This window comes from Mobula hypostoma, chromosome 7 (assembly GCF_963921235.1).
Source record: "Mobula hypostoma chromosome 7, sMobHyp1.1, whole genome shotgun sequence".
In the NCBI taxonomy this organism is placed as follows: domain Eukaryota; kingdom Metazoa; phylum Chordata; class Chondrichthyes; order Myliobatiformes; family Myliobatidae; genus Mobula; species Mobula hypostoma.
Genome location: NC_086103.1, coordinates 66,913,169 through 66,940,334, shown reverse-complemented (window position 1 = coordinate 66,940,334; position 27,166 = coordinate 66,913,169). Strand labels below are relative to the sequence as shown.

General features: G+C 43.7%; 1 long non-coding RNA gene across 2 annotated transcripts; it reads left to right on the top strand.

Annotated features, from left to right (window-relative positions):
• Positions 1 to 80: 80 nt before the first annotated feature.
• On the top strand, positions 81 to 25,775 carry LOC134349366 (uncharacterized). Of its 2 annotated transcripts, XR_010018656.1 has the most exons (4): positions 134 to 211; positions 8,920 to 8,988; positions 9,374 to 9,526; positions 25,493 to 25,775. It is a non-coding gene; the product is annotated as an uncharacterized LOC134349366 (long non-coding RNA). The 2 variants fall into 2 exon arrangements; XR_010018657.1 differs by lacking the exon at positions 8,920 to 8,988 and having other exon boundaries at positions 81 to 211; positions 25,493 to 25,774.
• The last annotated feature ends 1,391 nt before the right edge of the window (positions 25,776 to 27,166 follow it).

The window sequence follows — 27,166 nt, the reverse complement described above, 5'->3', positions numbered from 1 at the left end:
AGTACGATAGAGCTGAGGATGAGCCAGCAGATTTACAAGTGGATGACGAATGTAACATGAATGTAAGGAGGGACAAGCCAATCAACACACACAAAATGCTAGAGGAACTCCCAGCAGGCCAGGCAGCATCTATGAAAAAAGTACAGTCGATGCTCCGGGCCAAAACCCTTCGGCAGGACTGGAGAAAGAAGATGAGGAGTAAATTTAAAAGGTAGGGGGAGGGGAGAGAGACACACACAAGGGGAGAGATAGGTGAAACCGGAAGGGAGAGGGATGAAGTAAAGAGTTGGAAAGTTGATTGGTGAAAGAGATACAGGGCTGGAGCAGGGGGATCCTGATAGGAGAGGACAGAAGGCCATGGAAGAAAGCTAAGGGAGGAGGAGCACCAGAGAGAGGTGAAGGGCAGGGAAGAAGTTAAGGTGAGAGGGGGAAAAGAAGATGAGGAATAGTGAAGGGGAGGGGAGAGGGGCATTACCCGAAGTTCAAGAAATCGATGCTCATGCTATCAGGTTGGAGGCTACCCAAACAGAATGTAAGGTGTTGTTCCTCCAACTTGAGTGTGGCCTCCATGACAATAGAGGAGGCCACAGATTGATGTATCAGAATGGGAATTGGATGTGGAATTAAAATGGATGGCCACTGGGAAATCCCACTTCTTCTGGTGGATGGAGTGTAGATGTTCAGTGAAGTGATCTCCCAATCTACATCAAGGACAAGCCAATCATTGGGTACAAATGCAAACAGAGCAAAGAGTTAAGTTGTAACTTAGAGGCAAAATTCAAAAGGGCAAAGAATGCAAGACTGAAGGTGCTGTATTTAAATGTGCGTAGCATTCAGAATAAGGTGGACGAAGTTATGACGCAATTAGAGATTGGTCTGTATGACGTTGTGGGCATCACTGAGTCGTGGCTAAAAGAAGGCCATAGTTGGAGCTTAACATCAACGGATATACTTTGTATTGAAAGGACAGGGAGAACAGCATTGACGGTGGTGTGGCTCTGTTGGTAAGAGATGGAATTACATCTTTAGAAAGAGGTGACATAAAGTCAGGGGATGTTGAAACTTTGTGGGTGGATTTAAGAAACTGCAGATGTGAAAAAAAAAACATTATGGGAATCATATATAGGCCTCCAAATAGTAGCCAAGATGTGGGGTTGAGATTGCAAAGGGAGCTGGAAGAGGCATGTAATAAGGGTAATGTCACAATTGTAATGAGGGACTACAATATGCAAGGGGATTGGGAAAATCAGGTTGATGTTGGATCGCAAGAGAGGGAATTTGTTGAATGCCTATGAGAAGGCTTTTTAGAACAGCTTGTGCTTGAGCCTACTCAGAGAAAAGGCTACCTTGGATTTGGGTGTTTTGTAATAACCCAGATCTTATTAGGGAGTTTAATGTAAAGGAACCCTTAGGAAGCAGTGATCATAACATGGTTGAGTTCATACAGCAATTTGAGAGGGAGAAGCCTAAGTCAGATGTATCAGTATCACAATGGAATAAAGAGAATTACAGAGGCACGAGGGAGGAGCTTTCCCAAGTGGATTGGAGGAGGATACTAGTAAGATGATGTCAAAGCAGAGATGGCTGAAATTTCTGGGAATAGTTCACAAGGCAGAGGATAGATATGTCCCACAGAGGAAGAAGTTCTCAAATGGCAAGTTCTCATGACTGACAAGGAGATTTAAGGACTGCATAAAAGCCAAAAAGGGCATATAAGGTAGCAAAAGTCAGTTGGACGTTGGATAATTGGGAAGCTTTTAAAATCCAACAAAAGGCAACTGAAAAAGCTGTAAGGGAAAAGATGAAATAAGAGGACAAACTAGTTGATAATATAAAGCAGGATATTGAAAGTTTTTTCAGTTATATAAAGTGGAAAAGGAAGGTGAGAGTTGACATTGGACCACGACCACTGGAAAATGATGCTGGTGAGGTAGTAATGAGGGACAAAGAATGGCAGATGAACTTAGTGGGTATTTTCCATCTGTCTTCACCATGGAAGACACTAGCAGTGTGCCAGAGGTCCATGAGTGTCAGAGCGCAGGAGTGAGTGCCATTACTATTACAAAGAAAAAAGTGTTACAAAGAAAAACTGAAAGGTTTAGATAAGTCACCCGGAACAGATGGGCTACATCCCAGACTCCTGAGAGAGTTTGTTGAAGAGATAACAGATGCATTGGTCTTGATCTTTAAAGAATCACTTGATCCAGTCATGGTCTCAGAGTACTGGAGAATTGCAAATGTCACTCCACTCTTTAAGAAGGTAGGAGGCAAAAGAAAGGAAATTATAGGCTAATTAGTCTAACCTCCGTTCTTGAGAAAGTGTTGGAGTCTATTATTAAAGATGAGGTTTTGGAGTACATGGAGACTAATGATAAAATAAATCAAGGCCAGCATGGTTTCTGTAAAGAGAAATCTTGCCTGACAAATCTGTTAGAGTTATTTGAGGAAGTAACAAACAGGGTGGACAAAGGAGAGGCAGTGGATGTCACTGGATTTTGAAAGACCTTTGACAACGTGCCACACATGAACCTGCTTAATAAGATAAAATCCAGTGGTGTTAGAGGAAAGATACTGGCATAGATAGTGGAATGTCTGACAGGCAGGAGGTGGTGAGTGGGAATAATGGGGGCCTTTTCTGTTTGGCTGTCAGTTCCTCAAGTGTCAGTGTTGGGACTGTTACTTTTCACATTGTTTTTCAATGATTTGGATAATGGAATTGATGGCTTTGTGGCCAAGTTTGTAGATGATATGAAGGTAGGTGGAGGGGTAGGTAGTGCTGAGGAAGCAACGCAAATGCAGCAGTGCTTAGACAAATTGGAAGAGTGGGCAAAAAAGTGGCAGATGGAATACAGTGTTGGGAAATGTATGATAATACATTTTGGTAAAAGAAACAATAGTGCGGACTATTATCTAAACGGGGTAAAAATTCAAATATCAGAGGTACAGATGGACTTAGGAGCCCTTGTGCAAGACTCCCAGAAAGTTAATTTACAGGTTGAGTCTGTGATAAAAAGACAAATACAATGTTAGCACAAAATAATCTGCAGATGCTGGGGTCAAAGCAACACTCACAACACGCTGGAGGAACTCAGCAGGTCGGGCAGCATCCGTGGAAAAGATTGGTCGACGTTTTGGGCCGGAACCCTTCGTCCTGACGAAGGGTTCCAGCCCAAAACGTCGACCGATCTTTTCCATGGATGCTGCCCAACCTGCTGAAATACAATGATAGCATTTATTTCAGGGGGATAGAATATAAAAAGAAGTATATAATGCTGAGTCTTTATAAGACGCTAGTCAGGCCACACTTGGAGCATTACCACCAGTTTTGGGACCCATATCTCAGAAAGGATGTGTTGTCATTGCAGCTAGTCCAGAAGAGGTTCACAAGGATGATTCCAGGAGAGAGGAGGTTAACATATGAGGAGCGTTTGGCAACTTTGGGCCTGTACTCACTGGAGTTTAGAAGAATGTGTGGGGATCTCATTGAGACCTACCGAATGTTGAAAGGACCAAATAGGGTGGATGTGGAGAGAATGTTATCTATGGTGCGGGTGTCCAGAACTAGAGAGCTCAGCCTCAAAATTGAGGAGGTGACCTTTTAGAACAGAGGTAAGGAGGAATTTTTGTAGCCAGGGAGTAATGAATCTGTGGAATGCTCTGCCACAGTCTGCAGTGGAGGCCAAGTCCACAGAAATATTTAAGGCAAAAGTTGATGGCTTCCTGATCAGTCAGGGCGTCAAAGGATATGGCGAAAAGGCAGGTGTATGGGGTTGAGTTGGATCCAGGATCAGCCAGGATGAAATGACGGAGCAGACTCAATGGGCTGAATGGCCTAATGCTGCTTTTAGGTCTTATGGTCTTATAGCCTTGTGGCCTTGGATTCTCTTGGAATAAAGAACTAGAAAATCATTGATGTATTTACAAAAAATTAATTCAGTGTTCACTCTCTTTCAATACTTTTACTTGTTGCTGTAAAAGTTCTGGAGATGAAGATCAGTGTGGACTGAGTGATTTAATCAGAACCTAAATTATTTTAATGGTTAGTACATTTGGCAGCAAACACTGTTAATCCACTGCTGTGCCTTCTTCCACACAATGGTCAGTCTGTGCATGAATTTGTTCTCGTGAAAGGTGGTCCTGCTCATTAACTAACTGACAGTAGATAGGAATCAGACCAGGGGTTTTTACATGGAGACACTGAAGAAGGAAGCGCTTGGAAGAATTGATCAATAGAAATTAGAGCCCAAATCGCACATTGTTGTACCCTCTACATCCATTTATGAAGAATGGAAATTCTAGATATATGGCAGACTTTGTAAAGTTCATGACTTTGTTCTGGATACCTTGGTGTGACTGCTGCTACAAAACAAAAGATTCCAGGCTACAGTGGCATCCAATACAGTGCACGTATATTTGGTCAACACCCTTGCTACTTTCATTTGGCAGAAAGAGGCTTTCTTGTTATCTGTGGGAGACTTTGTTGGGTAGGAAGACACTCCTTCTGTTCCCCTTCCATACTTCATTCACACCTCAGTCTTGCCTTATCTGACACACCCCAACTGTCCATCACCTGACTCTCTTCCTGCCCATTGGTTAACCGAAAGGAACCACCCTCACTATCATGAGGAATTCTGCAGATGCTGGAAATTCAAGCTACACACATCAAAGTTGCTGGTGAAAGCAGCAGGCCAGGCAGCATTTCTAGGAAGAGGTACAGTCGACGTTTCGGGCCGGGATCCTTTGTCAGGACCAACTGAAGGAAGAGCTAGTAAGAGATTTGAAAGTGGGAGGGGGAGGGGGAAATCCAAAATGATAGGAGAAGACAGGAGGGGGAGGGATGGAGCCAAGAGCTGGACAGTTGATTGGCAAAAGGGATATGAGAGGATCATGGGACAGGAAGCCCAGGGAGAAGGAAAAGGTGGAGGGGGGGAAAACCCAGAGGATGGGCAAAGGGTATAGTGAGAGGGACAGAGGGAGAAAAAGGAGAAAGAGAGAAAGAATGTGTGTATATAAATAAATAACGGATGGGGTACGAGGGGGAGGTGGGGCATTCGCGGAAGTTAGAAAAGTCAATGTTCATGCCACCAGGTTGGAGGCTACCCAGACGGAATATAAGGTGTTGTTCCTCCAACCTGAGCGTGGCTTCATCTTTACAGTAGAGGAGGCTGTGGAAATGGAAATGGGATGTGGAATTAAAATGTGTGGCCACTGGGAGATCCTGCTTTCTCTGGCAGACAGAGCGTAGGTGTTCACTATCCCCACCTTCCCCAGCTATCAGCCAATCAAATGGCAAACTGCACCTCCAACCCACAAACTACTGGCAACTTGCTACTCAACTCTACTGAACCCTTCATTAATCCCCAGGAGCTGACACTGCCCTGACTTCGCTCTTCCTTGCTGCCCGCACCTCTTCAATGAGAAGAGTAATATTTAAAGATTAGAAGCAAAAGAAAATCTGCAGATGCTTGAAATCCCAGCAACGCACACAAAATGCTAGAGGAACTCAGCAGGTTAGGCAGCATCTATTGAAAAGAGTACAGTCGACTTTTTGGACTGCTGAAAGGTCTGGCCCTAAGCGTCGACTGTACTCTTTTCCATAGATGCTGCCTGGCCTGCTGAGTTCTTCGAGCATTTTGTGTGCGTTATTTATAGATTAGCTTGTACTGTCACATGAGCATCAAAACATACGGTGAAATGTGGTATTGTTTTCACATCAAATCAGCACGGATTGCACTGAGCAGCCTTCAAGTGTCACTATACCTCTGGTGCCAGTGTAGCATGTCACAACTCACACAACGGCTAACGCTGGAGGAAACTGGAGCACCCAAAGGAGACCCATGTGGTCACAGGAAGGATGTACTGTACAAACTCCTTACAGACAGTGGCGCGGAATTTAACCGTGATCTTACAGCTTGTACTGTAAAGAGTTACACTAAACACTGCGTTACTCTGCCACCCCAAACTCAACCGTCCTCTCTCCCCATCATTTTCATATCACTGCACCTCAAGTATTGAAACCCATGAGCATATCAGGGAGCAGACACAAAATCACTGCTGCCACTCATCTGGTCTCCCTGGGCCATATTTTTGACTTACAATTTTTTTTTGCTGTATTTGGTCACACGCCTTATCGAGCGGAGAAAACAGTGAACTTGTACAGAGCTGTTCTGAATGGTTCGTGGAGGGCAGCACTCTGTCCTTCCTACAATAAGTCACAATCTGTGAGCTATGTCATTCTAAGTAAAGAACTTGTATTTTTATCATAACTTTTGTACCCTACAAATCTCACGGGCAGTGACACCCTGTTGAAATATGTCCCAGTGATAAAATCTCTATTATTGAGCTTATGCTGGACTTGAAATGTGCCAATTAAATCAAATATGCTGGATAACCAAGCATTATGTAATCTAATAAGTATATTAAAAATAAAAAAGATACAGTAAGACCAATAAGATACATGGGTTAATGGAAAGAGGATGCAGCTGGCCTTACTGTTAGTTCACACTGACCAGCAACAAATATAGTTTATATATATAAAAATCAATTATATCATTTCCTGAATCTTGCACATCGACACTTTCCTAATCCTGGGAACTCTGAGATCAATATTAATTCTCTCACCAGGAACAATGATATCACTGCAACCCAGGAATCAAACTGGTATAATATGACCCTGGCTTGTAGAAGGCGTTGAGCTAGAAAACAGGGAGAGCTGGTTAGAATGTCTATTCTGGCTGCTTTCTTGAGAACACTTGATTGTGGGAGCCAGAGTGGAACTCCCAATTAACTTTCATTGTCTTTTTTTGGGTTCTGACAGAATATTGATGTGAAGTGGGGTGGGGTCATTGTCGGTTGGGGGAGGTGTTTGGTTATTCCCTCACGTAGGGGTGAAAAGTGGGAAGAGGCTTGAAAAGCTGTTCCACTATTCTTGCAAAGTTATTAGTGTTCATGCTTGGAACTGCTGAATTATATGACCAAAGGAAAGTAAATGATTATGATTATGAGGACACACTGTCCCCTTTTAATGTCATTTAGTAATGCATGCATTAAGAAATGATAAAAATGTTTTTCCAGAATGATATCACGAAAACACATGACAAACCAACTTAAAAACTGACAAAAACCACATAATTATAACATATAGTTACAACAGTGCAAAGCAATACCGTAATTTGATAAGAACAAACCATGGCACAGTAAAAGTCTCAGAGTCTCTCGAAAGTCCCATCATCTCACGCAGACGGTAAACCTCCAGCGCCACCAACTTGCCGATGCAGCGACCTGGAAGCACCCGACCACAGTCCGACTCCGAGTCAGTCCGAAAAACTCCGTGCCTCTGACCACCTATTCGACACCGATGCACCGAGCACCATCTTTGTTGAGCGTTTCGACCCCGGCCCCGGCAACAGGCGATACACAAAGCCAAGGATTTGGGGCCTTTGTCTCCGGAGATTCTCGATCGCACAGTAGCAGCGGCAGCGAAGCAGGTATTTCAGAAGTTTCTCCAGATGTTCCTCTGTGCTTCACGGCTGTCTCCATCAAATCCGGATTGTGCACGGCACCCCTAGTTACACATATCGATATTCATTCGGAACGGCCACGCTGCGTCGCACCACCATCTTCTCCTCCCTCCAACTTTTTTGGTTTGTCAGGTTTTATGCAAAGAACATACACTGATCTGTCCAAATCAAAAGAGATTGTCTAGCCCTCTGAGTCTACATTGACAACCAAGCTCCTATTTTTACACAAATCTTACCCTGACCCATTCTAACCCACTCTACACATATTCTCCCACCATCTTCACCTCACTCTCACCCTCACCTCAAAATTCCACCATTCGCCAACACACTAGGTGCATTTAACTTGGCCAAGTTAACCTAGCATCCCACATATTTTTTGTAGATGTGGGAGGAAACCGGGGGGCGGGGAGGGGAAACCCTGCAGTCTCAGAAAGAATACGCAAACTGCACGTGGACAGCACCAGAGGTCAGGACAGAACCCAGTTTGCTGGAGCCATGAGGCAGCAATTCTAATGCTCACAGACGATAAACCACCCATTAATTTGCAGTCACAATTCACCTCAGAGGCATGTTAAAAGTTCAAAGTTCAAAGTGCATTTATTATCAAAGTATGTGCACGTTATACAATTTTGAGACTTGTTTCCTAACCGGCAGCCATGAAACAAAGAAACCCAAAAGAACCCATTAAAAAAAAGACCATCGAACACCCAAAATGCAGAGAGAAAAATAACAAATCATACAAACAAAAAATACAAGCAAGTAGCGTTCTGAACTGACGTCCACAAGGACAGTCCGAGACCCATGTTTCAGCACAGAGGCGGGTAAACGTCGTAGGGCAGTGAGCTGAAGTGGCCCATCCCTCATCTCGGGCCCTGACACCCTGGCCTTTTCAGTTTGGTCTGACGCCTAAGTCGTCTTCCAAACATAACGTTTGGTCGCTTCAGTACGCTCAGGGTGCTGGACTCTGTCGTCTCGATTCGGCCTATTCCCAACTTTTCTGATTCGGCCCAGTACTGGAGTTGGTTGAAACTCGGGTCTTCCTCCCTCTCAGCGAAGGGTCCGCTACCTTGTCTCTCCTCAGTTCTACCACATCAAAATGCCTCCAAGTCCAAGGGGAAGTTACAGGCTATTGAATCATTTGCCAGAAAAAAGAGTGATTAACGAAGTATTTGGTTGTTCTCTTTGTTTCATTGGCCACCAACTAGAAGTCGCTGAGATTCACCAGCGCCATCTTAAACCAGATGTGGGGTTTGCAAGCTGAGTGAGTGTGATTGAAAGGGCCCTAGATATGAATGCTTTGCTCTTTACATCATTGTTTGTGAGTACAGTAGGAGAGGGGGTGCTTTAACATATACATGCTGTTAACTCACACTGATGTTTACCATTTCACCTGGTGAAGGAACATCTCCTGAAGCAAGGCCACGGAGGTGAATTGAGGTATACACTGAGGACTGCTCCAGCACCAGAGGTATTGTACAACGATATTCAGCTCTTCAGTGGAAGATTTTCAATGTTCACAAAATTATCAGAGGGAACAAGTGAAGGTTAAGGTGCTTCCCGAGGACAGCTGGGAAGTAAAGAGCCCATTTCTAGCAAGGGGACGGAGACCAGTACTGGAGCAGACCTTTGGACAGGGGTCAGAATGATGTTTAATACACCATGATGTGAGTGAGGTGGGTGTTGGGGTGGTGTTGAAGTAGACAGTGGTAGAAGAAATAAGAAAATGTTTTAAAATAATTTATAAGAGCAACAGCAGATAATGGGACTATTTTCCCAGCTTGCCTTGCCTCAGCATTGACTGAACATCAGCAGGCTGCTACCTCCACTTACACTCTATGACGTTGTACTTCCAGTGATTAACTGAACACGGAGAAGGACTGCTTCATGAGCAGAGAAGGAGGTAATCAGTTGAAGAGCTCCTTGCTCATCTTTGACCTCATGCCACGAAATCCCATGGGGTGTGGAATCGATGTAGATCTCTCCTGTGATTGCACCCTACCACCTACGTAAGTTGATGAGAGACTTGATGTGCCTATCCTGCCAGGAGCACACAATGCATCAAGGATTTTGTCGGAGTAATCCAGCAAATTTTCTGTAAGCTATGACAATGTGATAAACCCTATATCAGGTTGCTGTTTGACTAATTTGGCACAACACACAACATTCAAAATTAATATACCGCATGTTTGTGAGGAGGATTTTCCAAATCAGCAGGGCTGGGACCAATTCTGCTACATCTGGGTTACTGTTAGACTGCCCATTCAATCATATACCTTTTGCTACTAAATGCATCACAGTTGTCACCAGTATACACCGATATACATATGTACCTCTCTTAACCCTGCCTCCCACCACCACTTACCCCACCAACATCTTGGTGGGTTAATTATCCACCCTATTCCGCGTTCCCGGAGCAGTTCTGGTACTCCAGAGATTCCACTGACACTCACCTGTCTCCTTAACCCTGCTTTCAACTGCAGCCTTCAGGGAGCAGTTAAATTGTGATGAATGTTGGGTTGTGACTAAACAGCAAATGCTGTCATTCTTTGTCTCCCGGAAGCACTCATTTCCTGTAAACAGAGAAACAGGAATGACTAAGCAATGTTGAAGGTTCTCGTGCTTATTAGTGGTGAGCAGCCAGTCTGATTAAAGGACTTTAATGCTGCCTCAGAGAACATTTTGCTTTAAGATTTTGCAGTGACAGCACAAGTTTGTTTTCTATTTACTTCATGCCCTGAAAATTATTGCTGGCTGGCTAATCGCAGCAGGGAGGATTTCAGATCATAAGGCATATGCTTAGTCACGATTAGCTGTGGAGATCTTGGAAGACTGAAGAACATAACAAAAATAAAATGGCAATAATTTTTTTAAAAAGTTAATTTGGAAATTCTTGCTAAAATGGAAAATTAGATGTGACAGAAAGATGATTCAGATAAAAATATCGTCTGGAACAAGAGCCAGCCTTTTTTTTTTCAGTCAAAGACAACATGCTGGATATTTCTGGCCAGTTCCGTTTTTTATTTAAGATGCGAACTGTGTCTGAGATAGAGTGTGAGGGTATTTAAAGGGCACAGCCATTGCAGCAGGAATTTCAGCACTGTCATTTACTGAAACAGCTCTGATGTACTCCTCGGAAAATCTTGTTATCTGGCTCCTATGGTAACCTCAAACTGCAACATGAAATGTTTTTGAGAGTAGCCTTCAGGAGCTAAAATTAAATCTAAAGGCAAATGGGATGATGTCACCAAATATCCCAGTGATCCGTATACTGTTTATGTTTTGTTAGAGTCAGCAACACACTTTAAACTATTTATTTCAGTGATAGTTGAAAGTTCACTTACGTTAACTTTACCATCTACTGATGAGATTGATACTAAAAGCACAGCAGGAAGGCAGGTATCATGTTTGCCTGAGAACACTTTGCTTTATGTACTTTGGCTTTGCATCAGTGTTTCTAGGTGCCCCGAATGCCAGAAGTTCAGTTCTTGAGTTCAAATGTTTCCTTCACTCCTGATGAAATATTATTAATAAATTGAACAACTAATAGCCCTTCAGAATACTACAGAAACAAATGAAGCAAATACTCCTGCTCTCAAAACACTACCGATTAGAGCTTGGCTTTGTGGGAGAAGCCAGTGGGAGAGGGGAGTGGATGGTTGCCTTGCTGACTGGAGGCCAGTGATTAGTGGAGTGCCACAGGGATCAGTGCTGGTTCTGTCTACGTTCTGGATGATCATATAGTGAACTGAATCCACAAGTTTGCGGATGACACCAATATTGAGGGTGTAGCATGGACAGCCAGGAAGACTATCATGGCTTGCAGTAGGATCTGGACCAGCTGGAAAAATGGGCTGAAAAATGGCAGATGGAATTTAACGGTATTGCACATCGGTAGGACCAACCAGGATAGGCCTTACACAGAAAACGATAGGGCATTGAGGACTGTGGTAGAACAAAGGGATCTGGGAATAGAGGTCCATAATTCATTGAAAGTGGTGTCACAGGTAGATAGGGTCGTAAAGAAAGCTTCCATAATCAAAGCATTGGGTACAGGAGATGGGATTTTTTTTTTTTTGAAGTTGTATAAGGCTTTGATGAGCGAGTATTATGAGCAGTTTTGGTCACCTATCTACAAGCAAGAAGTAGGTAAGGTTGAAAGAGTACAGAGAAAACTTACAAGGTTGTTGCCGGGTCTGGAGGACCTGAATTATAAGGAAAGATTGAATAGGTTAGGACTTTATTCCTTGGAATGTAGAAGGTTGGGAGGAGATTTAATAGAGGTAAATAAAATTATGAGGAGCATAGATAGGATTAATGAAAGCAGGCTTTTTACTTGGAGGTTGGGTAGGACTGTACCCAGAGGTCATGGGTTAAGTGTGAAAGGTGAAAAGTTTAAGGGGAACATGAGAGGAAGCTTCTTCACTCAGAGCATCTTGAGAGTGTGGAATGAGCTGCCAGCACAAGTGGTACATGCGAGCTCGACTTCAAAGTTTAAGAGAAGTTTGGATAGATCTATGGATGGTAGGGGTATGGAGGGCTATGGTCCCGGTGCAGATCAACGAGAGTAGGCAGTTTAAATGATTCAGCATGGCTTAGGTGGGCAAAAGGGTGCTGTACTTTCTATGACTATAGGACTCTATGTACCATTTGCATGTGATTTCCACTGTAGACTTTTCGGGGTTGCTTGTTCATGAGCTGGCTTGTCTAATCCAAACCAAGCTCCTATTCTAGTAGTAGTAGGTAGCCGTTGATCCCAGGGGATCATGGGTTTGTTCCTCTGGTGGACTGTGTCCTCTCCAGGGTGCAAGCCTGGGCAGGAAGAGTTGAAGAACCGGCTGTTGCCCATGCAGCGGGTTCCCCCTCTCCATGTCACTGATGTAGTCCAAGGGAAGGGCAAGCACCGATACAGCTTGGCACCAGAGTCGTCGTAGGGGTTGCCAGAGTGAAATTGTAAACAATATCACACTGCCTTAGGAACCCCAGCTCCGGATTTCTTCCTCAGGATCTTCTCCCGAAGTCTTGCCTATGGGTGGGTATGGCCACAAGGCTGCGGAGGTTTAAAATCAGAGTTTCCCTTCTCCTAGGTGGGCTGCTGTCCAAGGCTGACAAGCCCCACCTGTCCAAAGCATCTGGTTTTGAGGCACCAGTGGTCCATCTTTGCCCCTTTTCTGTCGGTAGAAATGATTTCATCGGGCCTAGTAGCTAAGCCACACATGAAGGCCAATAGTTGTACTTGGTTGTCAAAGGCTGTTAGAGTCGCACACCATTTGGAGAATTTTATAGGTGGTGGGAGCTTATCCCCACTACCACCCCCGGCTATGACAACCTTAGGAACCAGCTCCTATTTTATTCTTTTATTTGTTTCTTTTATTCTGACCTGTAAAACACTGTGAACTCCTGAACTTTTTTTTCCAATAGATTTCCAGTCAATTTTAGCTCAACATGAAACTACAATGCTTTTTTTCAAATAAATACTGGACAGATCATTCCTTTATCTCACACTATTATTATATGTCATGTAAATCATCTGTTGATGTGATACTTTACTGCCAGCTTTTCCTGACCGGTATTCTAGGTCCGGTCCCGGAGATAGTCAGCTTCATCGAGTACTCCAAACATGTGGCTTCAATGGATGCCTGTGGGTGAATGTCACCAAGTTAATGTGTTCATTGGATGGGTAGAGAGTCTCACAGCCATCCTGCATACTCTCATTGTCTACTAACCTCAAAACCAGTCCACCCCCATCAGTTTCAGCGGTCATTCCAAATGATGAATTTTCCTCCCCGTTTCGGCCTATATCACAATGGAGCCCATGTCTTGAAATAGAATATTTTTTCACCTGGAGTGCTACGCACAGTTAAGGTCCCCCTTTTTAAGGAAGGATATAAAGATTTGGAGGTAATATAAAAGTGATTCACTTGGCTAATTTCTGGATTAATTCTTTCACAAAGAGATTTTTGTTTATTTACTTACTTATTGACACACAGCACAGAGTAGGTTCTTCTGGCCCTTTGAACAGTCCTCCTAGCAATCCTCTACTTTAATCCTAGCGTGATCACAGGACAATTTACAATAACCAATAAATCTACCAACCAGGGCATCCTTGGAGTGTGGGAGGAAACCGGAGCACCCGGAGGAAACCCACGCGGTCACAGGGAGAACACACAAACTCCTTACAGCCGGCGGCAGGAATTGAACCCAAATCACTAGTACAGTGCTGTAAAATGTTGTGTCAACCACTGCGCTACTGTATCGGCCCAAACATATTCTTTGGAGTTTAGAAAAATGATTATCTTATTGAAACATGTAAGATCCTAAGGGAGCATGGCACGGTAGGCGTCAAGGTGTTACCACTAGTGGAAAAATCTGAAACAAACTGAAATGGTTACAAAATAAGGAGGTGGTTATTTATTACTGAGGTTTGGGGATTTATTCTCAAAGAGAGTGGTGAATCTCACTAGGGTTGTGGAGGCTAGATGAATGAAGGTATTTTAAAAGAAGGTGGATGCACTTTAGAAATATGAGAGATGTAAGAGCTATGGGAAACTGGCACAGAAGCAGGGGTGAGCCCAGTGTCTGATTGGCCATGATCATGTTGAATGGTTAGACAAGCTTGTAGGGCCAGATATCCACTCCTACTGCTATTATGTGCTACCTTCACTAAAAGTCAGGTATAAGCCCAGTGTGCATTAAACCTAGGAACTACTTTGATTGCAAATTTCATTCAAACCAGGTGAAATAAGTACTTCTACCCAAGGGGAACTATTAAATAACTACTGATGCTTTTTAGATTGCATCTGCAATCATTTCAAGGAACTGCAATTTCTATGAAATGATAACTATTTGATTCAGTTAATCGTGACATTGTAATCAAATTTGCACTTACTTTTCTCTTCTTTCTCGTTATACACATTGTCATTCTTGAAGACATGCTGTAAGGATATAGTTAGCAATGTGATTGTCACATAGAAAATCTGAAAGCATTGTGAAAACCAAACTAAAGAGGAAGCAAGGGAATCAAGTGTCAGAGTTGCCCGAGAGCCCTTTGCTCTATATTGTCTACTCTGGCTTTATGTCAGTGTTTCCAGTTTCTCTAATGGGGTTACAAGTGTATACAGCTCCCTCTAAAGGACAAAGTTACTAAGGTCACCATTAATTCCAATTCCCATCTTCATTCCGACATGTCAGTCCATGGCTTCCTCTTGGTGCCAAGATGAGGCCACCCTCTGGGTGGAGGTGCAATATCTTATATTCCGACTGGGTATCCCCCAATCTGATGGCATAAAGATCGATTTCTCCTTCCACTAAACAATTCCCCCCCCCCCACGCTTCTGTTCCCCATATATTCCTTGTTGAGTATTTTGTTGGTAGTCTCAATGCTAATAGCTTTTCTATCTCTTTTGCAAACTTTCCTTGTACTGTGATGTGGCTTGCTTGGCAGATTTGAGCATTTTGCCAGAAGTCTCAACCTCATAGCAGTCTGTGTCAATGAATTTGTTAATTTTGCAAGTCATCAGATTCACAAGTGTTTTGTGAGACAGCTGACTTCTGAATTCTGTCTTAATGTGATGCACCATGCTGAATGTCCTTTCTACATCACAATTAGAGTTTGGCAGCACCAGAAGCAGCTTCATCAACTGGCAGAGCTCTTTGAATCTCAACTTATCATGGAGTCATGGAGACATGGAGTCATTTTTTAATTCTATTATGACTTTAAGCAAGTCTACAGGGAGTTTGACCTCATCATGTAGGACTTCAATAGAGCAGCTTCTTAGCAGCTAGCCAGCTAGTTTGAATAACGTTAGCTATGCTAATAAACGAATAACACTTGTTAAACTCACCTCAACATGTCTTTTACAGTCATTTAACCCACCATGGGCAATAGAAAAGTCACTGTTGCAAACAGTGCAGCGAGCAACACTGTCATTATTTTCGACCCCTGTTAGGCAGGGGTACACTTTAGTGTAGTCTGGGGTGAAGTACGTTTTGTATTTACTTTTTTTGGAACACTCTGCCCTGGCGCTGTAGGACACTAAACTGAACTGATGTACAATGAAAGAGAGAGAGAGGTCAACTGTAAAGCCCACCCTCAGAGAAAACTGATAGGTCTACTTAGCACAAAGAGAGAGCAATCAGGATGCCCTCTCTGTCACTCTCTCACTACGTCTGTCTCTCTCTCTCTCTCTCTCCCTCCCTCCCTCGCTCTCAAAAAAAAATTGATTTACGGGATATTGTATATAATTTGCGGGCGTCAGGGAGCTGCTATCAATATGCGGGAGACTCCTGGAACTTCCGGAAGAGGTGGGATGCCTGCTTTTACCTTTTCTCACCTGCCTATTACTTCCCCCTCAATCCTTTCCTCTTTCCCTTTCTCCTATGGTCCACTCTCCTCTCCTATCAGATTCCTTCTTCTCCAGCCCTTGACCTTTCCCACATACCTGGCTTCACCTATCACCTTCCACCTTCACCTTCCCCCCCCCCCACCTTTTTATTACTGGCATCTTCCCCCTTTTCATCTCAATCCTGAAGTTGACATTTCAGGTCTTGACCCAAAACGTCATCTATCTATTCACTTCCATAGAAGAGGCCTGACCCACTAAGTTCCTTCAACATTTTGCGTGTGTTGTCTAAGGTCACCATTAAGCTGTGCCCAAAATGTTTGACTTCACCTGTGCTTAGTCATTTTGTTGCTACCCTAACTGTTGCTATGGTCATTTGACTCAGAATGACCATGTGACATTGGCTCCAAGATTAACCCAAGACTGGAATAAGCTGCCAGTGAAGAACAAGTCTCCAAGAATTCCACTCCTGGCACCAGGTCACTTTTCTTGCCTTCATATCTGAAGGCCTGTTTCACTTCCTTTAAATAGCTCCAGTGATCTGGTAAATTAAACCACCTTGAATTGAACTAATTATTTTAAATAATTTAAAAAAGCTCTTTAAACTTAACATCTGTAAATGAAAATAAAATACAAATCAGAGAGAAAGTTGGTTGAACATTAACAGGTGTAATTTAATCTAGACCAGTGCGAGTCATTTAGAGGTAGGGCGTATAGGGAAAATGTTGAATCACTAATGAATGTTGATGAACAGAAAGACCTTGGAGTCCAAGTCCATAATTCATTAATTTATAAATCAGACATTCACACCCAAATCATTAACATGCGTCACTATAATGGCTACAGCACCAGTCCTTGTGTTACACCTTCAGTCACTGACTCCTCCGGTCAGAGACATCCTTCCAAAATTACCCTGCGCTTCCTATCGCCATTTTGTTTGAGTCACAGGTTCTCAGATTCAGATTTATTTATCACATTTGCATCAACACATACAGTGAAATGTGTCATTTGTGTTAACAACCAACACACCCAAGGATGTGCTGGTGGCAGCCTGCAAGTGTCTCCACACAATCTCGCACCAGCATAGCATTTCCACAACACTCAGCAGAAGAACACAGAGCATACCAAGCAACAATGATCGACTCAAGTCCCATTCCGCCTTACCTCTCACTCACCATTCACTCACACATATACACAGTCCTTTAACCCCGGGACAGGCCATCTTCTTCAGCCTCCAGCCTCCAGAGGGGTCATGGCCCCAATTTCCCCAGCAGACCTTCACCATCTGGCTTCGACTTTTGGTCCTCCAATTGACTTCAGGACCTCCAGTCCTTTTGGGTTTTGGTTTTAGTTTCTGGTTTTCACATATGCCTTTCAAGTGAATATTTAATTTGTTATGGAATATAGATTTTAAAATCCACAATGAGGCAACAGTAAAAAAGAAACACTTCTCTTGATTCACCAGGACAGCAAAAGGATTTAGAAATGATTAAAGACAAAATTATGTTGTCACCTATGTAAATCAGCTAGTCATAGTTAATGCAGCACACGCAAAATGCTGGTGGAAGCGTCTATAGGAAGAAGTACATTCAATGTTTCAGGTTGAGACCCTTCGTCAGGACGAATGGAAAAAAGAGATAGTACGAGATTTGAAAGTGGGAGGGGGAGGGGGAGACCCGAAATGATAGGAGAAAACAGGAGGGGGAGGGATGAAGCCAAGAGCTGGACAGGTGATTGGCAAAAGGGATACAAGGCTGGAGAAGGGGGAATATCGTAGGACGGAAGGCCTTGGAAGAAAGAAAGGGGGAGGGGAGGACCAGAGGAAGATGGAGAACAGGCAAGGAGTTATTGTGAGAGTGAAAGAGAGAAGAAAAAAAGGATTAGGGATGGGGTAAGAAGGGGAGGAGGGGCATTAACGGAAGTTAGAGAAATCAATGTTCATGCCATCAGGTTGGAGATTACCCAGACGGAATATAAGGTGATGTTCCTCCAACCTGAGTGTGGCTCCATCGGGAGCTGAACAGAACAAGTGCTACACCTGCCCTTACACTTCCTCCCTCACCACCATTCAAGGCCCCAGACCGTCCTTCCAGGTGAGGCGACACTTCACCTGTGAGTCTGCTGGGGGGATATACTGCGTCCGATGCTCCCAGTGTGGCCTTCTATATATTGGCGAGACCCAACCGCAGACTGGGAGACCGTTTCACTGAACACCTACGCTCTGTCTGCCACAGAAAACAGGACCTCCCAGTAGCCACATATTTTAATTCCACGTCCCATTCCCATTCCAATATGTCAATCCATGGCCTCCTCTACTGTCGAGATGTAACCACACTCAGGTTGGAAGAACAACACCTTATATTCCGTCTGGGTAGCCTCCAACCTGATGGCATGAACATTGATTTCTCTAACTTCCGTTAATGCCTCTCCTCCCCTTCTTACCCCATCCTTAATGTTTTTTCCTTTTTCTTTCCCTCTCACAATAACTCCTTGCCTGTTCTCCATCTTCCTCTGGTGCTCTCCTCCGTCTTTCTTTCTTCTAAGGCCTTCCGTCCCATGATACTTCCCCTTCTCCAGCCTTGTATCCCTTTTGCCAATCACCTGTCCAACTCTTGGCTCCATCCCTCCCCCTGCTGTCTTCTCCTATCATTTCGGATCTCCCCCTCCCCCTCCCACTTTCAAATCTCTTACTATCTCTTCTTTTAGTTAGTCCTGACGAAGGGTCTCGGCCCGAAACGTCGACTGCACCTCTTCCTAGAGATGCTGCCTGGCCTGCTGCGTTCCACCAGCATTTCTGGGTGTGTTGCTTGGATTTCCAGCATCTGCAGATTTCCTCATGTGTGCATAGTTATAGTTCATTTTGCTTTTGGTGTAGTTTGGTAGCAATCTGAATACTAAAATTTGTGTCTTTGTGTAAATAGCTAAAAATATCAGTTTCTAGTTATATATACTTAAAATAAAAGAGTTTTCATGTGAGTGGGCCTGAGAAGTGATTGGGACTGTCATTCTGGGCTTTCACACAGAAACAGTTACACACATTTATTGCCCTGAAAGAATTTACTTTTGCAATTGCTTTAACTGGCAAGTTCAAAAGCAATATCAACAAAAGCATCAACATCTTTGTTTATGAGTAAAGAAATTCCAAAGCATTTTGCAAGGGCATCATCAAACAAATGGAAGATGCTAGTGCAACTGACCAAACTCTGTCGGGGAGGAAAGCCTTAAGGAGATTGTTACAGTTGGAGAGGATTAGGGAGGGACTTCCAGAGCTGAAACCCTTGGCTGTGGGTTGGTGCAGTGAATAAATTTAGAGCTGAGGAAGAAATAGGAATTTGAGAACTGCTGATAGCCCAGAGATTTACAGTGTGAGGGAGTATTCTGAAGTCATGTGAATATAGCAGATATCAATTCAAATGAGAACCAGGCTTCGGTTCTTATTGTAAATAAGTTCAGGAAGCTTGCAATTAGCCTTCAGTTGTTTTGTAAATTGCAAGCAGTAAATTGAAGTTCAAAGCACAGGCTACTCCATAGACTAAAAGAGTGCAAAAGCCAAATGTTAAAACAATGGGTTTGTGTCCACCTACTCCATAATAGCAACACACACAAGATGCTGAAGAACTCAGAAGGCCAGGCAGCATTTATGGAAGAATGCAGTTGACATTTCGGGTTGAAATCCTTCAGCAGGACTGGAGAAAAAAAGCTGAGGAGTAGATTTAAAAGGTCGGGTTAGGGGTGGGAGAAACACAAGGTGATAGGTGAAACCTGAAGGGGGAGGGATGAAGTAAAAAGCAGGGAAATAAACTGGTGGAAGGCCGTGGAAGAAATAAAAAGAGGGAGGAGCACCAGAGGAAGGTGATGGGTGGGCAAGGAGATAACATGAGAGAGGGAAAAGGGGATAGGAAATGGTGAAGGGGGGTTGTGGGAGCATTACTGGAAGCTTGAGAAATCGATGTTCATGCCACCAGGTTGGAGGTTACCCAAACTGAATATAAGGTGTTGTTCCTCCAACCTAAGTGTAGCCTCATCATGACAGTGGAAGAGGCCAAGGATAGACATATTGGAATGGGAATGGGAAGTGGAGTTAAAATGGGTGACCACTGGGAGATTCCACCTTTTCTCTACTCCACAATAGTTTCATGGGCCGGGGAGATGGATCGAAAGAGAGGGAAGAGGGGTCATGAGGTGACTATCACAGATGCAGCTGCTGTAAAAATGTAGGGATCTTACTTTATTTGCCTTCAACCAGGGCACATACCAAGGGACTGCGGCTCTAGACATAGAAGGGCAGAGGAGATCATATGTAACAGCTGCCGTCTCCCAGGCCATGGTTGGAGACTGTGTACTAACAGTGGAAGGGGACATAGAGTCACCCACCAAGACAGATAGGAACCACAGCAGCACCCAAATTCCTGACCCTGCCAACGCCCTCTCTGTCCAATCTGTCAGTTGACCAGATTATAGAATTAGTAAGAACAGCCTCAAGGTCAGGTAAATAGCTGGCAGCGGCCCCCATCATCAATGCTGGTGACCCAGGAATGTACATAACAACATTGTTCGGGGCTTCGGCAATGCGATGTGTTAGTGAACACAGGGGCCAGTGAATCACACTGGAGAGGTGATTTATATTACAGGTGTTAGGGGAAGAGGCCGGCTGGTGGCGTAGTGGCATCAGCGCCGGACTTCAGAGCAAAGGCACCCGAGTTCAAATCCAGCCGGCTCCCTTGCAACTTGGCCTCGTAAAAATAAGAAAGCCTGCTAAAAAAAACGCTGCCATGATGGCATCCCGATGTCTCCACTCAGAGTTAAGGGCTTTCTTCTTCTTCTTCTTCTTCTTCTTCTTCTTCTGGGAAGAATGGTGAAGGCAGAACAAATATTCCAAATCTGTGGAGTGTAGCTTCCAGTGTATTTCTGGGTCTGTCCAAATAATAAGGGTACTATCCTTGGAATAGACATACTGAGGGAGGCAGGGTCTGTTATAGACTCCAGAAAGGGAATAATAACATGGACAATTCAGAGGCAGCAAATACGCACAATCGATAGAGTACACAACCTAACCAGCATAGCCACACTGCTCCGATCAGCAGGGACTGGAGCCAGGATGACATCTATAGGTTATATTCTCAGCAGTTCCCAAAGGTGCAGGCTAGACACAAGCAAGATTATGGTCAGATGAAGATAAGCCCAATAAAATAGAAAGGGATCTGCATAACCCCTACAAGCAGTATCCCATAAAATCTGATGCACTGACCACTGTCCAGAGTATAGTGAGTAACTAAAGTACCAAGAGATACTAAGAGACCTCGGCAACCACTAACTTGCCTCTTTGGCCAGTAAAGAAACTGGATGGATCATATTGGTTCATAATAGATGATTCTGCCCTCAATAAGACCACACAGAGATGGCATCCCACTGCGGCCAGCCTTGGCATAGTCCTAAATGGACTATCTTCAGAACATGACATTTTCTCAGTCCTGGACATTGCTAATGGATTTTAGAGGATCCCATTGGCACCTGAGTCCCAAGACCAATTTGTCTTCATCCTGGGTGAGCAGAAGTATTCTACAATAGTCCAGCCATTTTTCATAAGGTCATGGCACAGACTTTGGGAGAGCTCAATTTAACAGCCTACCGCTCGACCATCTTACAGTATGTAGATGATCTACTAATTGCCGCAGAGGATGAAGCAGGCCACTTAGAGACAATGACCAGTGTTTTAGAAATTCTGCAGGGTAAGGGGTTTAAAATCAGCCCTCACAAGGCTTATATAGGGAAACACACCGTACAGCGCCTAGGAGACACGATTTCAAAGGGGAGGTAAGACATGTCAGATGACAGACATTCTACAATCAGCTCCATGCCCCACCCAGTCAACATAAGAGGAGTGAGGAAGGTAATGGGTCTATTCAGTTAGTGCCGTAATTTCACACCAGAGTTCTCAGCTGTAGAGGCTCTGATACAGGCTTTAATCAAAGGAGTGAGTCCCCCACTGGAGGAAATAAAATGGGGGCCAGATGAGGAAAAGGCTTTTACAGATATCAAGAAATCCCTGGTCTCTGCACCTAGGCTAGGATTACCAGATGTGGCTCACCCCTTTCACCTACACTGCGGCAATGAGGAAGGGTATTACAATGCCGTGTTTGTGCAGGCCCATGGGGACATACGGAGACCAGTGGCATATTATTCAACACTACAGGCATCTGTTGCAGCAGAACTTACCCGCTGTGTGGCAGCGTTATAATGTGCAGCACGGGCAGTGTGAGTAAGCGAACCAGTTGCAATGATGGGACAACATGTACTATACACTCCCCATACCATTGTAGAGCTCCTGACCACAGGGAGACTGAGAGCAGTCACAATGGCAGAAGGGCAGCTTGGGAATCAGCTCTCTTCCACAAAGACACGTCAGTAACAATAGTAAGGGACACTGGAATGAACTCTGCAAGCACTATCCTAAGTGCTGACGGTGCCAAATGGGAATAGCGTAGTAGGAAGATATCAGTGTGAGGGTAACACCTCTGGAAGGAGAAGCAGAATAATTTTCTATAGATGGGTCTTGGAAGTACACAGATGGGAAGTCACGGACTAGATTGACTGTGGTGAAGGAAACAGGTGAGGAATTAACTACACTTTGTAATGAAGGCTGGTTCTCTGAGTAGATGATTAGTTGTATAAATCAGAGTAGAAATATATTGGGGAAAATAGATGGGGAAGGGATCCGAGTTAAGTTTCACTACCTCAATGGCAAAGCAGACCAAGAAAGAGAGAAGAAATCGCACACAGCGTTGGAAGGCAGCCACCCCAACTGAATACAAATAAACTGGGGCCTTTCAGTGCTTGGTCCAGAGATCGAAAGAACTGTCAGGGAGGGGATGTCAACGGGGCAAGGTCCGTGCAGCTTTTCAAATAGAGACGAGACTGGTTGTCAAGATCATTCTAATAATCTTCTGTCATGGCATGGAATGTGAACCTCTGAACCTAAAACCAAGTTACAGTACTTTGTAAAAGCCTTCTGCACATTGGATTTTTTATATAGTTTCACATGGTACGGCCTCCACAGAGCCCTGATCTCAACATCATCGAGGCTGTCTGGGATTACCTGGAGGGACAGAAACAAGAGAGAGAGCCAGAGTCTGCAGAAGAAGACCATAAGACATGGGAGCAGAAGTAGGCCATTCAGCCCATCTAGCCTGCTCCACCATTCTATCACGTCTGATCTCGGATCCCACTCAACCCCATACACCTGCCTTCTCGCTATATCCTTTGATGATCTGACCAATCAGGAAACTATCAACTTCTGCCTTAAATATACCCACTGATTTGGCCTCCACTGCAGTCTGTGGCAGAGAACTTCTCCAAAATGCTTCTCCATTGATGCAGGTGAAGGTTCTCTTGGGTAATTTTGCCTTTGACTTTGAAAACCTTCAAAATTAACTTTAACTCTTCTCCACCTTATCATTTTTGTTATGTATTTTGTCCAATCAGAGTGCAAAACTTGGATTAAATCTCACTGTTCTCCTAGAGAATTCATACAATGACTGGTTCAAAGGAAATAACTAGAAAGCTTTTACATTTTGTTCCTAAACCTGATGCTTTATAGTTTTAGTAAGACTGTGAGAACCAAACTAAAATTAAACTATCAGAATGAGGTTTATTATCACTGGCAGGTGCCGTGAAATTTGTTAACTTAGCAGCAGCAGTTCAATGCAATACATAGCATATAAGGGAAAAAAAGTAAAAATAAATAAGTAAATAAATCAATTACAGTATATGTATATTGAATAGATTAAAAAGTCATGCAAAAACAGAAATAATATATATTAACAAAGTGAGGTAGTGTTCATGGATTCAATGTCCATTCAGGAATCAGATGGCAGAGGGGAAGAAGCTGTTCCTGAATCGCTGAGTGTGTGCCTTCAGGCTTCTGTACCTCCTGCCTGATGGTAACAGTGAGAAAAGGGCATGCCCTGGGTGCTGACGATCCTTAATAATGGACGCTGCCTTTCTGAGACACCGCTCTTTGAAGATGTCCTGGGTACTTTGTGAAGAACGTGTAACAGAAAGTGTAACTCCAGCTATTTAATGTACCACTTGTTAAATTCAACATTTACCATATCATGATATAGCATGTTGAAGCACAAGGTGATTTTGAACAGTTACGTTGCACAACCACTGAATAAAATGAGTAGGGAAAAACTAGAGACAGATTTAAGTCATGAAGAGAAGATGTTATGGACCACAGATATGGAACAGTTCCCATCCCTTATAGGATGCACAGACCTGTAACAAAGTGCAGCAGAGTGCGATCATGGCTTAGATTCAGGCAACTTTATTTTGAAGACTTTGAAACTATTAAAAAGGAATATATATAAACAAAAGCTGGAGGTGGCAGCTGGTGGCTGTCCTGCCACTCAATAAGATCATCGCTCCTCTTTTACCTCAGCACCATATCCTAATCTCATTGGCCATGATTCCTCAATATCTAATTAACTCATCAGATAAAAATTTACAGTGGGGAATGCATTTACATACTTCTTTTAAATCGAGCTTAGAAACAAATTTTCAGATTCTGCCATTAAGTGTTTGTAATAATTTGGACAAAGCACACTGAGGAAAATCAAGCGGGCTGGAGAAAACATGCAAGGGCAGCTGAACTAAAAGCAAGAGGCGAGCAATACTCAGCCAGTCAACCAGCATCTGTGGAGAGAGAAACAGAATTAGTGTTCTAGGTCATTGTCCATTCATCAGGAGTAATTGAAGTTCTGCAGTCTGAATAACTCCGTTTCATTTACCTCAGATGTCGACCAGAAGCTGATTTTAACTTGCAGTATCCACAGCGTTTCTTGTTTCTCAGTTCCAAAGTTAGCTGCCTCTTTAGATAGCTGAAAGATATAAAAAAGGCATGGGGCCAACTGATGAACACAATACTGTCTGCTGTCTCAGTGATGTCTCTGACATTATGAGTGATTGCAGCAGTATTGTGGCATTGATGGAATTTGGTTGCAGATGATCAGAGTGAAGCATTTTGCATAGTAACACCATCTAACACTTACCCCAATCAGTGGTGTTCCAGTTGATATTACTAACTTGCACCTTGGCCTACTCCTTCGACATTTTCTCCTCCTTTGAGCTTGGAGTTTTTTTTTCCACCCACCTTGCTTCTCATGTTTCCACTCTCCCACCTAATTGCCATAAATAACTGTGCAACAAGACCATTACATGACATTCCTCCTACATCTCTTATACTGTATTCACTAAGCAATTTCTCACTAATTTCCACCTCCATCTCAGTGAATTATTTTTCCGTCCTCTGACTTCATTGACTTTCCGTCCCCCCCTTAATATTCCACTTTATATACACTCCTCAGTCCAAATACATGGTCACCTCATGGACATGGCTTTGCTGCTCCTAACACGTCAATCAGAGATCACTTCCTTTCTATCTTTGTACAACCACAACCCCAGTCGCACTTCTAATCTGAGGTGCATTTGTATCCCGAACTACATTCTCATATTTCGAGTGGTTGAGACTTGAGCGTGCACCAGCACGAGCGTCTGAGAAACTCCTGTCACGTTCAGTCACAGCTCCACGTGGCTCAGTTCCCAATTCAAACAGATATTTCTCCTCCCTTGCAGGTGCTTGTATTTCTACTCCTGGCACACAGGCTGATGCTACAGAGCCTGTGATGAAGACCATGAAGGCATGGCCAAGGGAGGTGGAGGGTCACTTACAGGACTGCTTTGAATCAGTGGACTTGACCATACTCACGGATTCATGATTGTTTTCACTTTGATGCGAAAGAGTCTTTTTCTATTGGTCAGTGTCAAAAAAAGCCAAACTAAATCCACTGTGATTCAATGTTGTAAAACAATAAAACCAGAAAAATTCTCGGGGGAAGGGGGATGTGAATGCTTTTTATAGACACTGTATATTTTCATCAACAAAAACAGTATTCAGCAGAGCACACAAGCATGTGCAATTCTAATAAACACACACCTCTAAACTTAAATAAGAGCACAACCTAGAAAAATTAACAAATTATAATGTGTGGCTGAGAGACTGGTGGAGGGGGCAGGGCTTTAGAATCCTGGATATTTGGGGCCTCTTCTGGGAGAGGTACGACCTGTACCAAGAGGGTGGGTTACACCTGAACCTTAAGGGGTCCAATTTCCTAATGGGCACATTTAATAGAGCTGTTAGGGAGGGTTTAAACTAATTTGGCAGGGGGATGGGAACCAGAATGATAGGGCTGAGGAAGAGAAAAACAGAAATAAATCAAAGATAGCGTGCAACAGAGATTATAGAAAGAACAGGCAGAAGATGAGGCTTAGTCAAAGCCAGTGGCATGAGTTACAGGGCAATAGAAGTGTGGTGCAGTTAAAACAGAAAGCAACAAATACTGGACAGAGAGTGTTGTATCTGAATGCACGCAGAGTAAGGAATAAGATGGACCATTATGAAATTCAGCCACAGATTGACAAATATGATGTTGTGGCCATCTCTGAAACTTGGCTAAAGGATGGCTGCCATTGGGAGCTGAACGTCCAAGGATATACGGTATATCAGAAAGATAGGTTAATAGGCAGAGCAGGTGGTGTGGCTCTGTGTATGAGAAATAATATTAAATCATTGGAAAGAGATGACATAGGGTTGGAAGGTGTAGAGTCTCTATGGGTTGAGTTAAGAAATGTCAAGGGTAAAAGGACCCTAATGGCAGTTATATACAGGGCTCCAAACAGCAGCTGGGATGTGGATTACAAATTACAGCAGGAGATAGGAAAGGCGTGTCAGAAAGGCAATGTCATGATAATTGTTGGGGATTTTAACATGAAAGTGGATTGGGAAAACCAGGTCAGTACTGGACCTCAAGAGAGAGAATCTGTAGAATGTCTAAGGGATGGCTTTTTAGAACAGTTTGTTGTTGAGCCCACTAGGGGATCAGCTATGCTGGATTGGGTGTTCTGCAGTGATCCAGAGGTGATAAGAGAGCTTAAGGTTAAGGAGCCCTTAGGGAACAGTAATCACAATATGATCAGGCAACACACATAAAAGTTGCTGGTGAACGCAGTAGGCCAGGCAGCATCTATAGGAAGAGGTACAGTCGACGTTTCGGGCCGAGACCCTTCATCAGGACTAATGGAAAGAGGAGCTTGTAAGAGATTTGAAAGTGGGAGGGGGAGGGGGAGATCCAAAATGATAGGAGAAGACAGGAGCGGGAGGGATGGAGCCAAGAGCTGGACAGTTGATTGGCAAAAGGGATATGAGAGGATCATAGGACGGGAAGCCTAGGGAGAAAGAAAGGGGGAGGG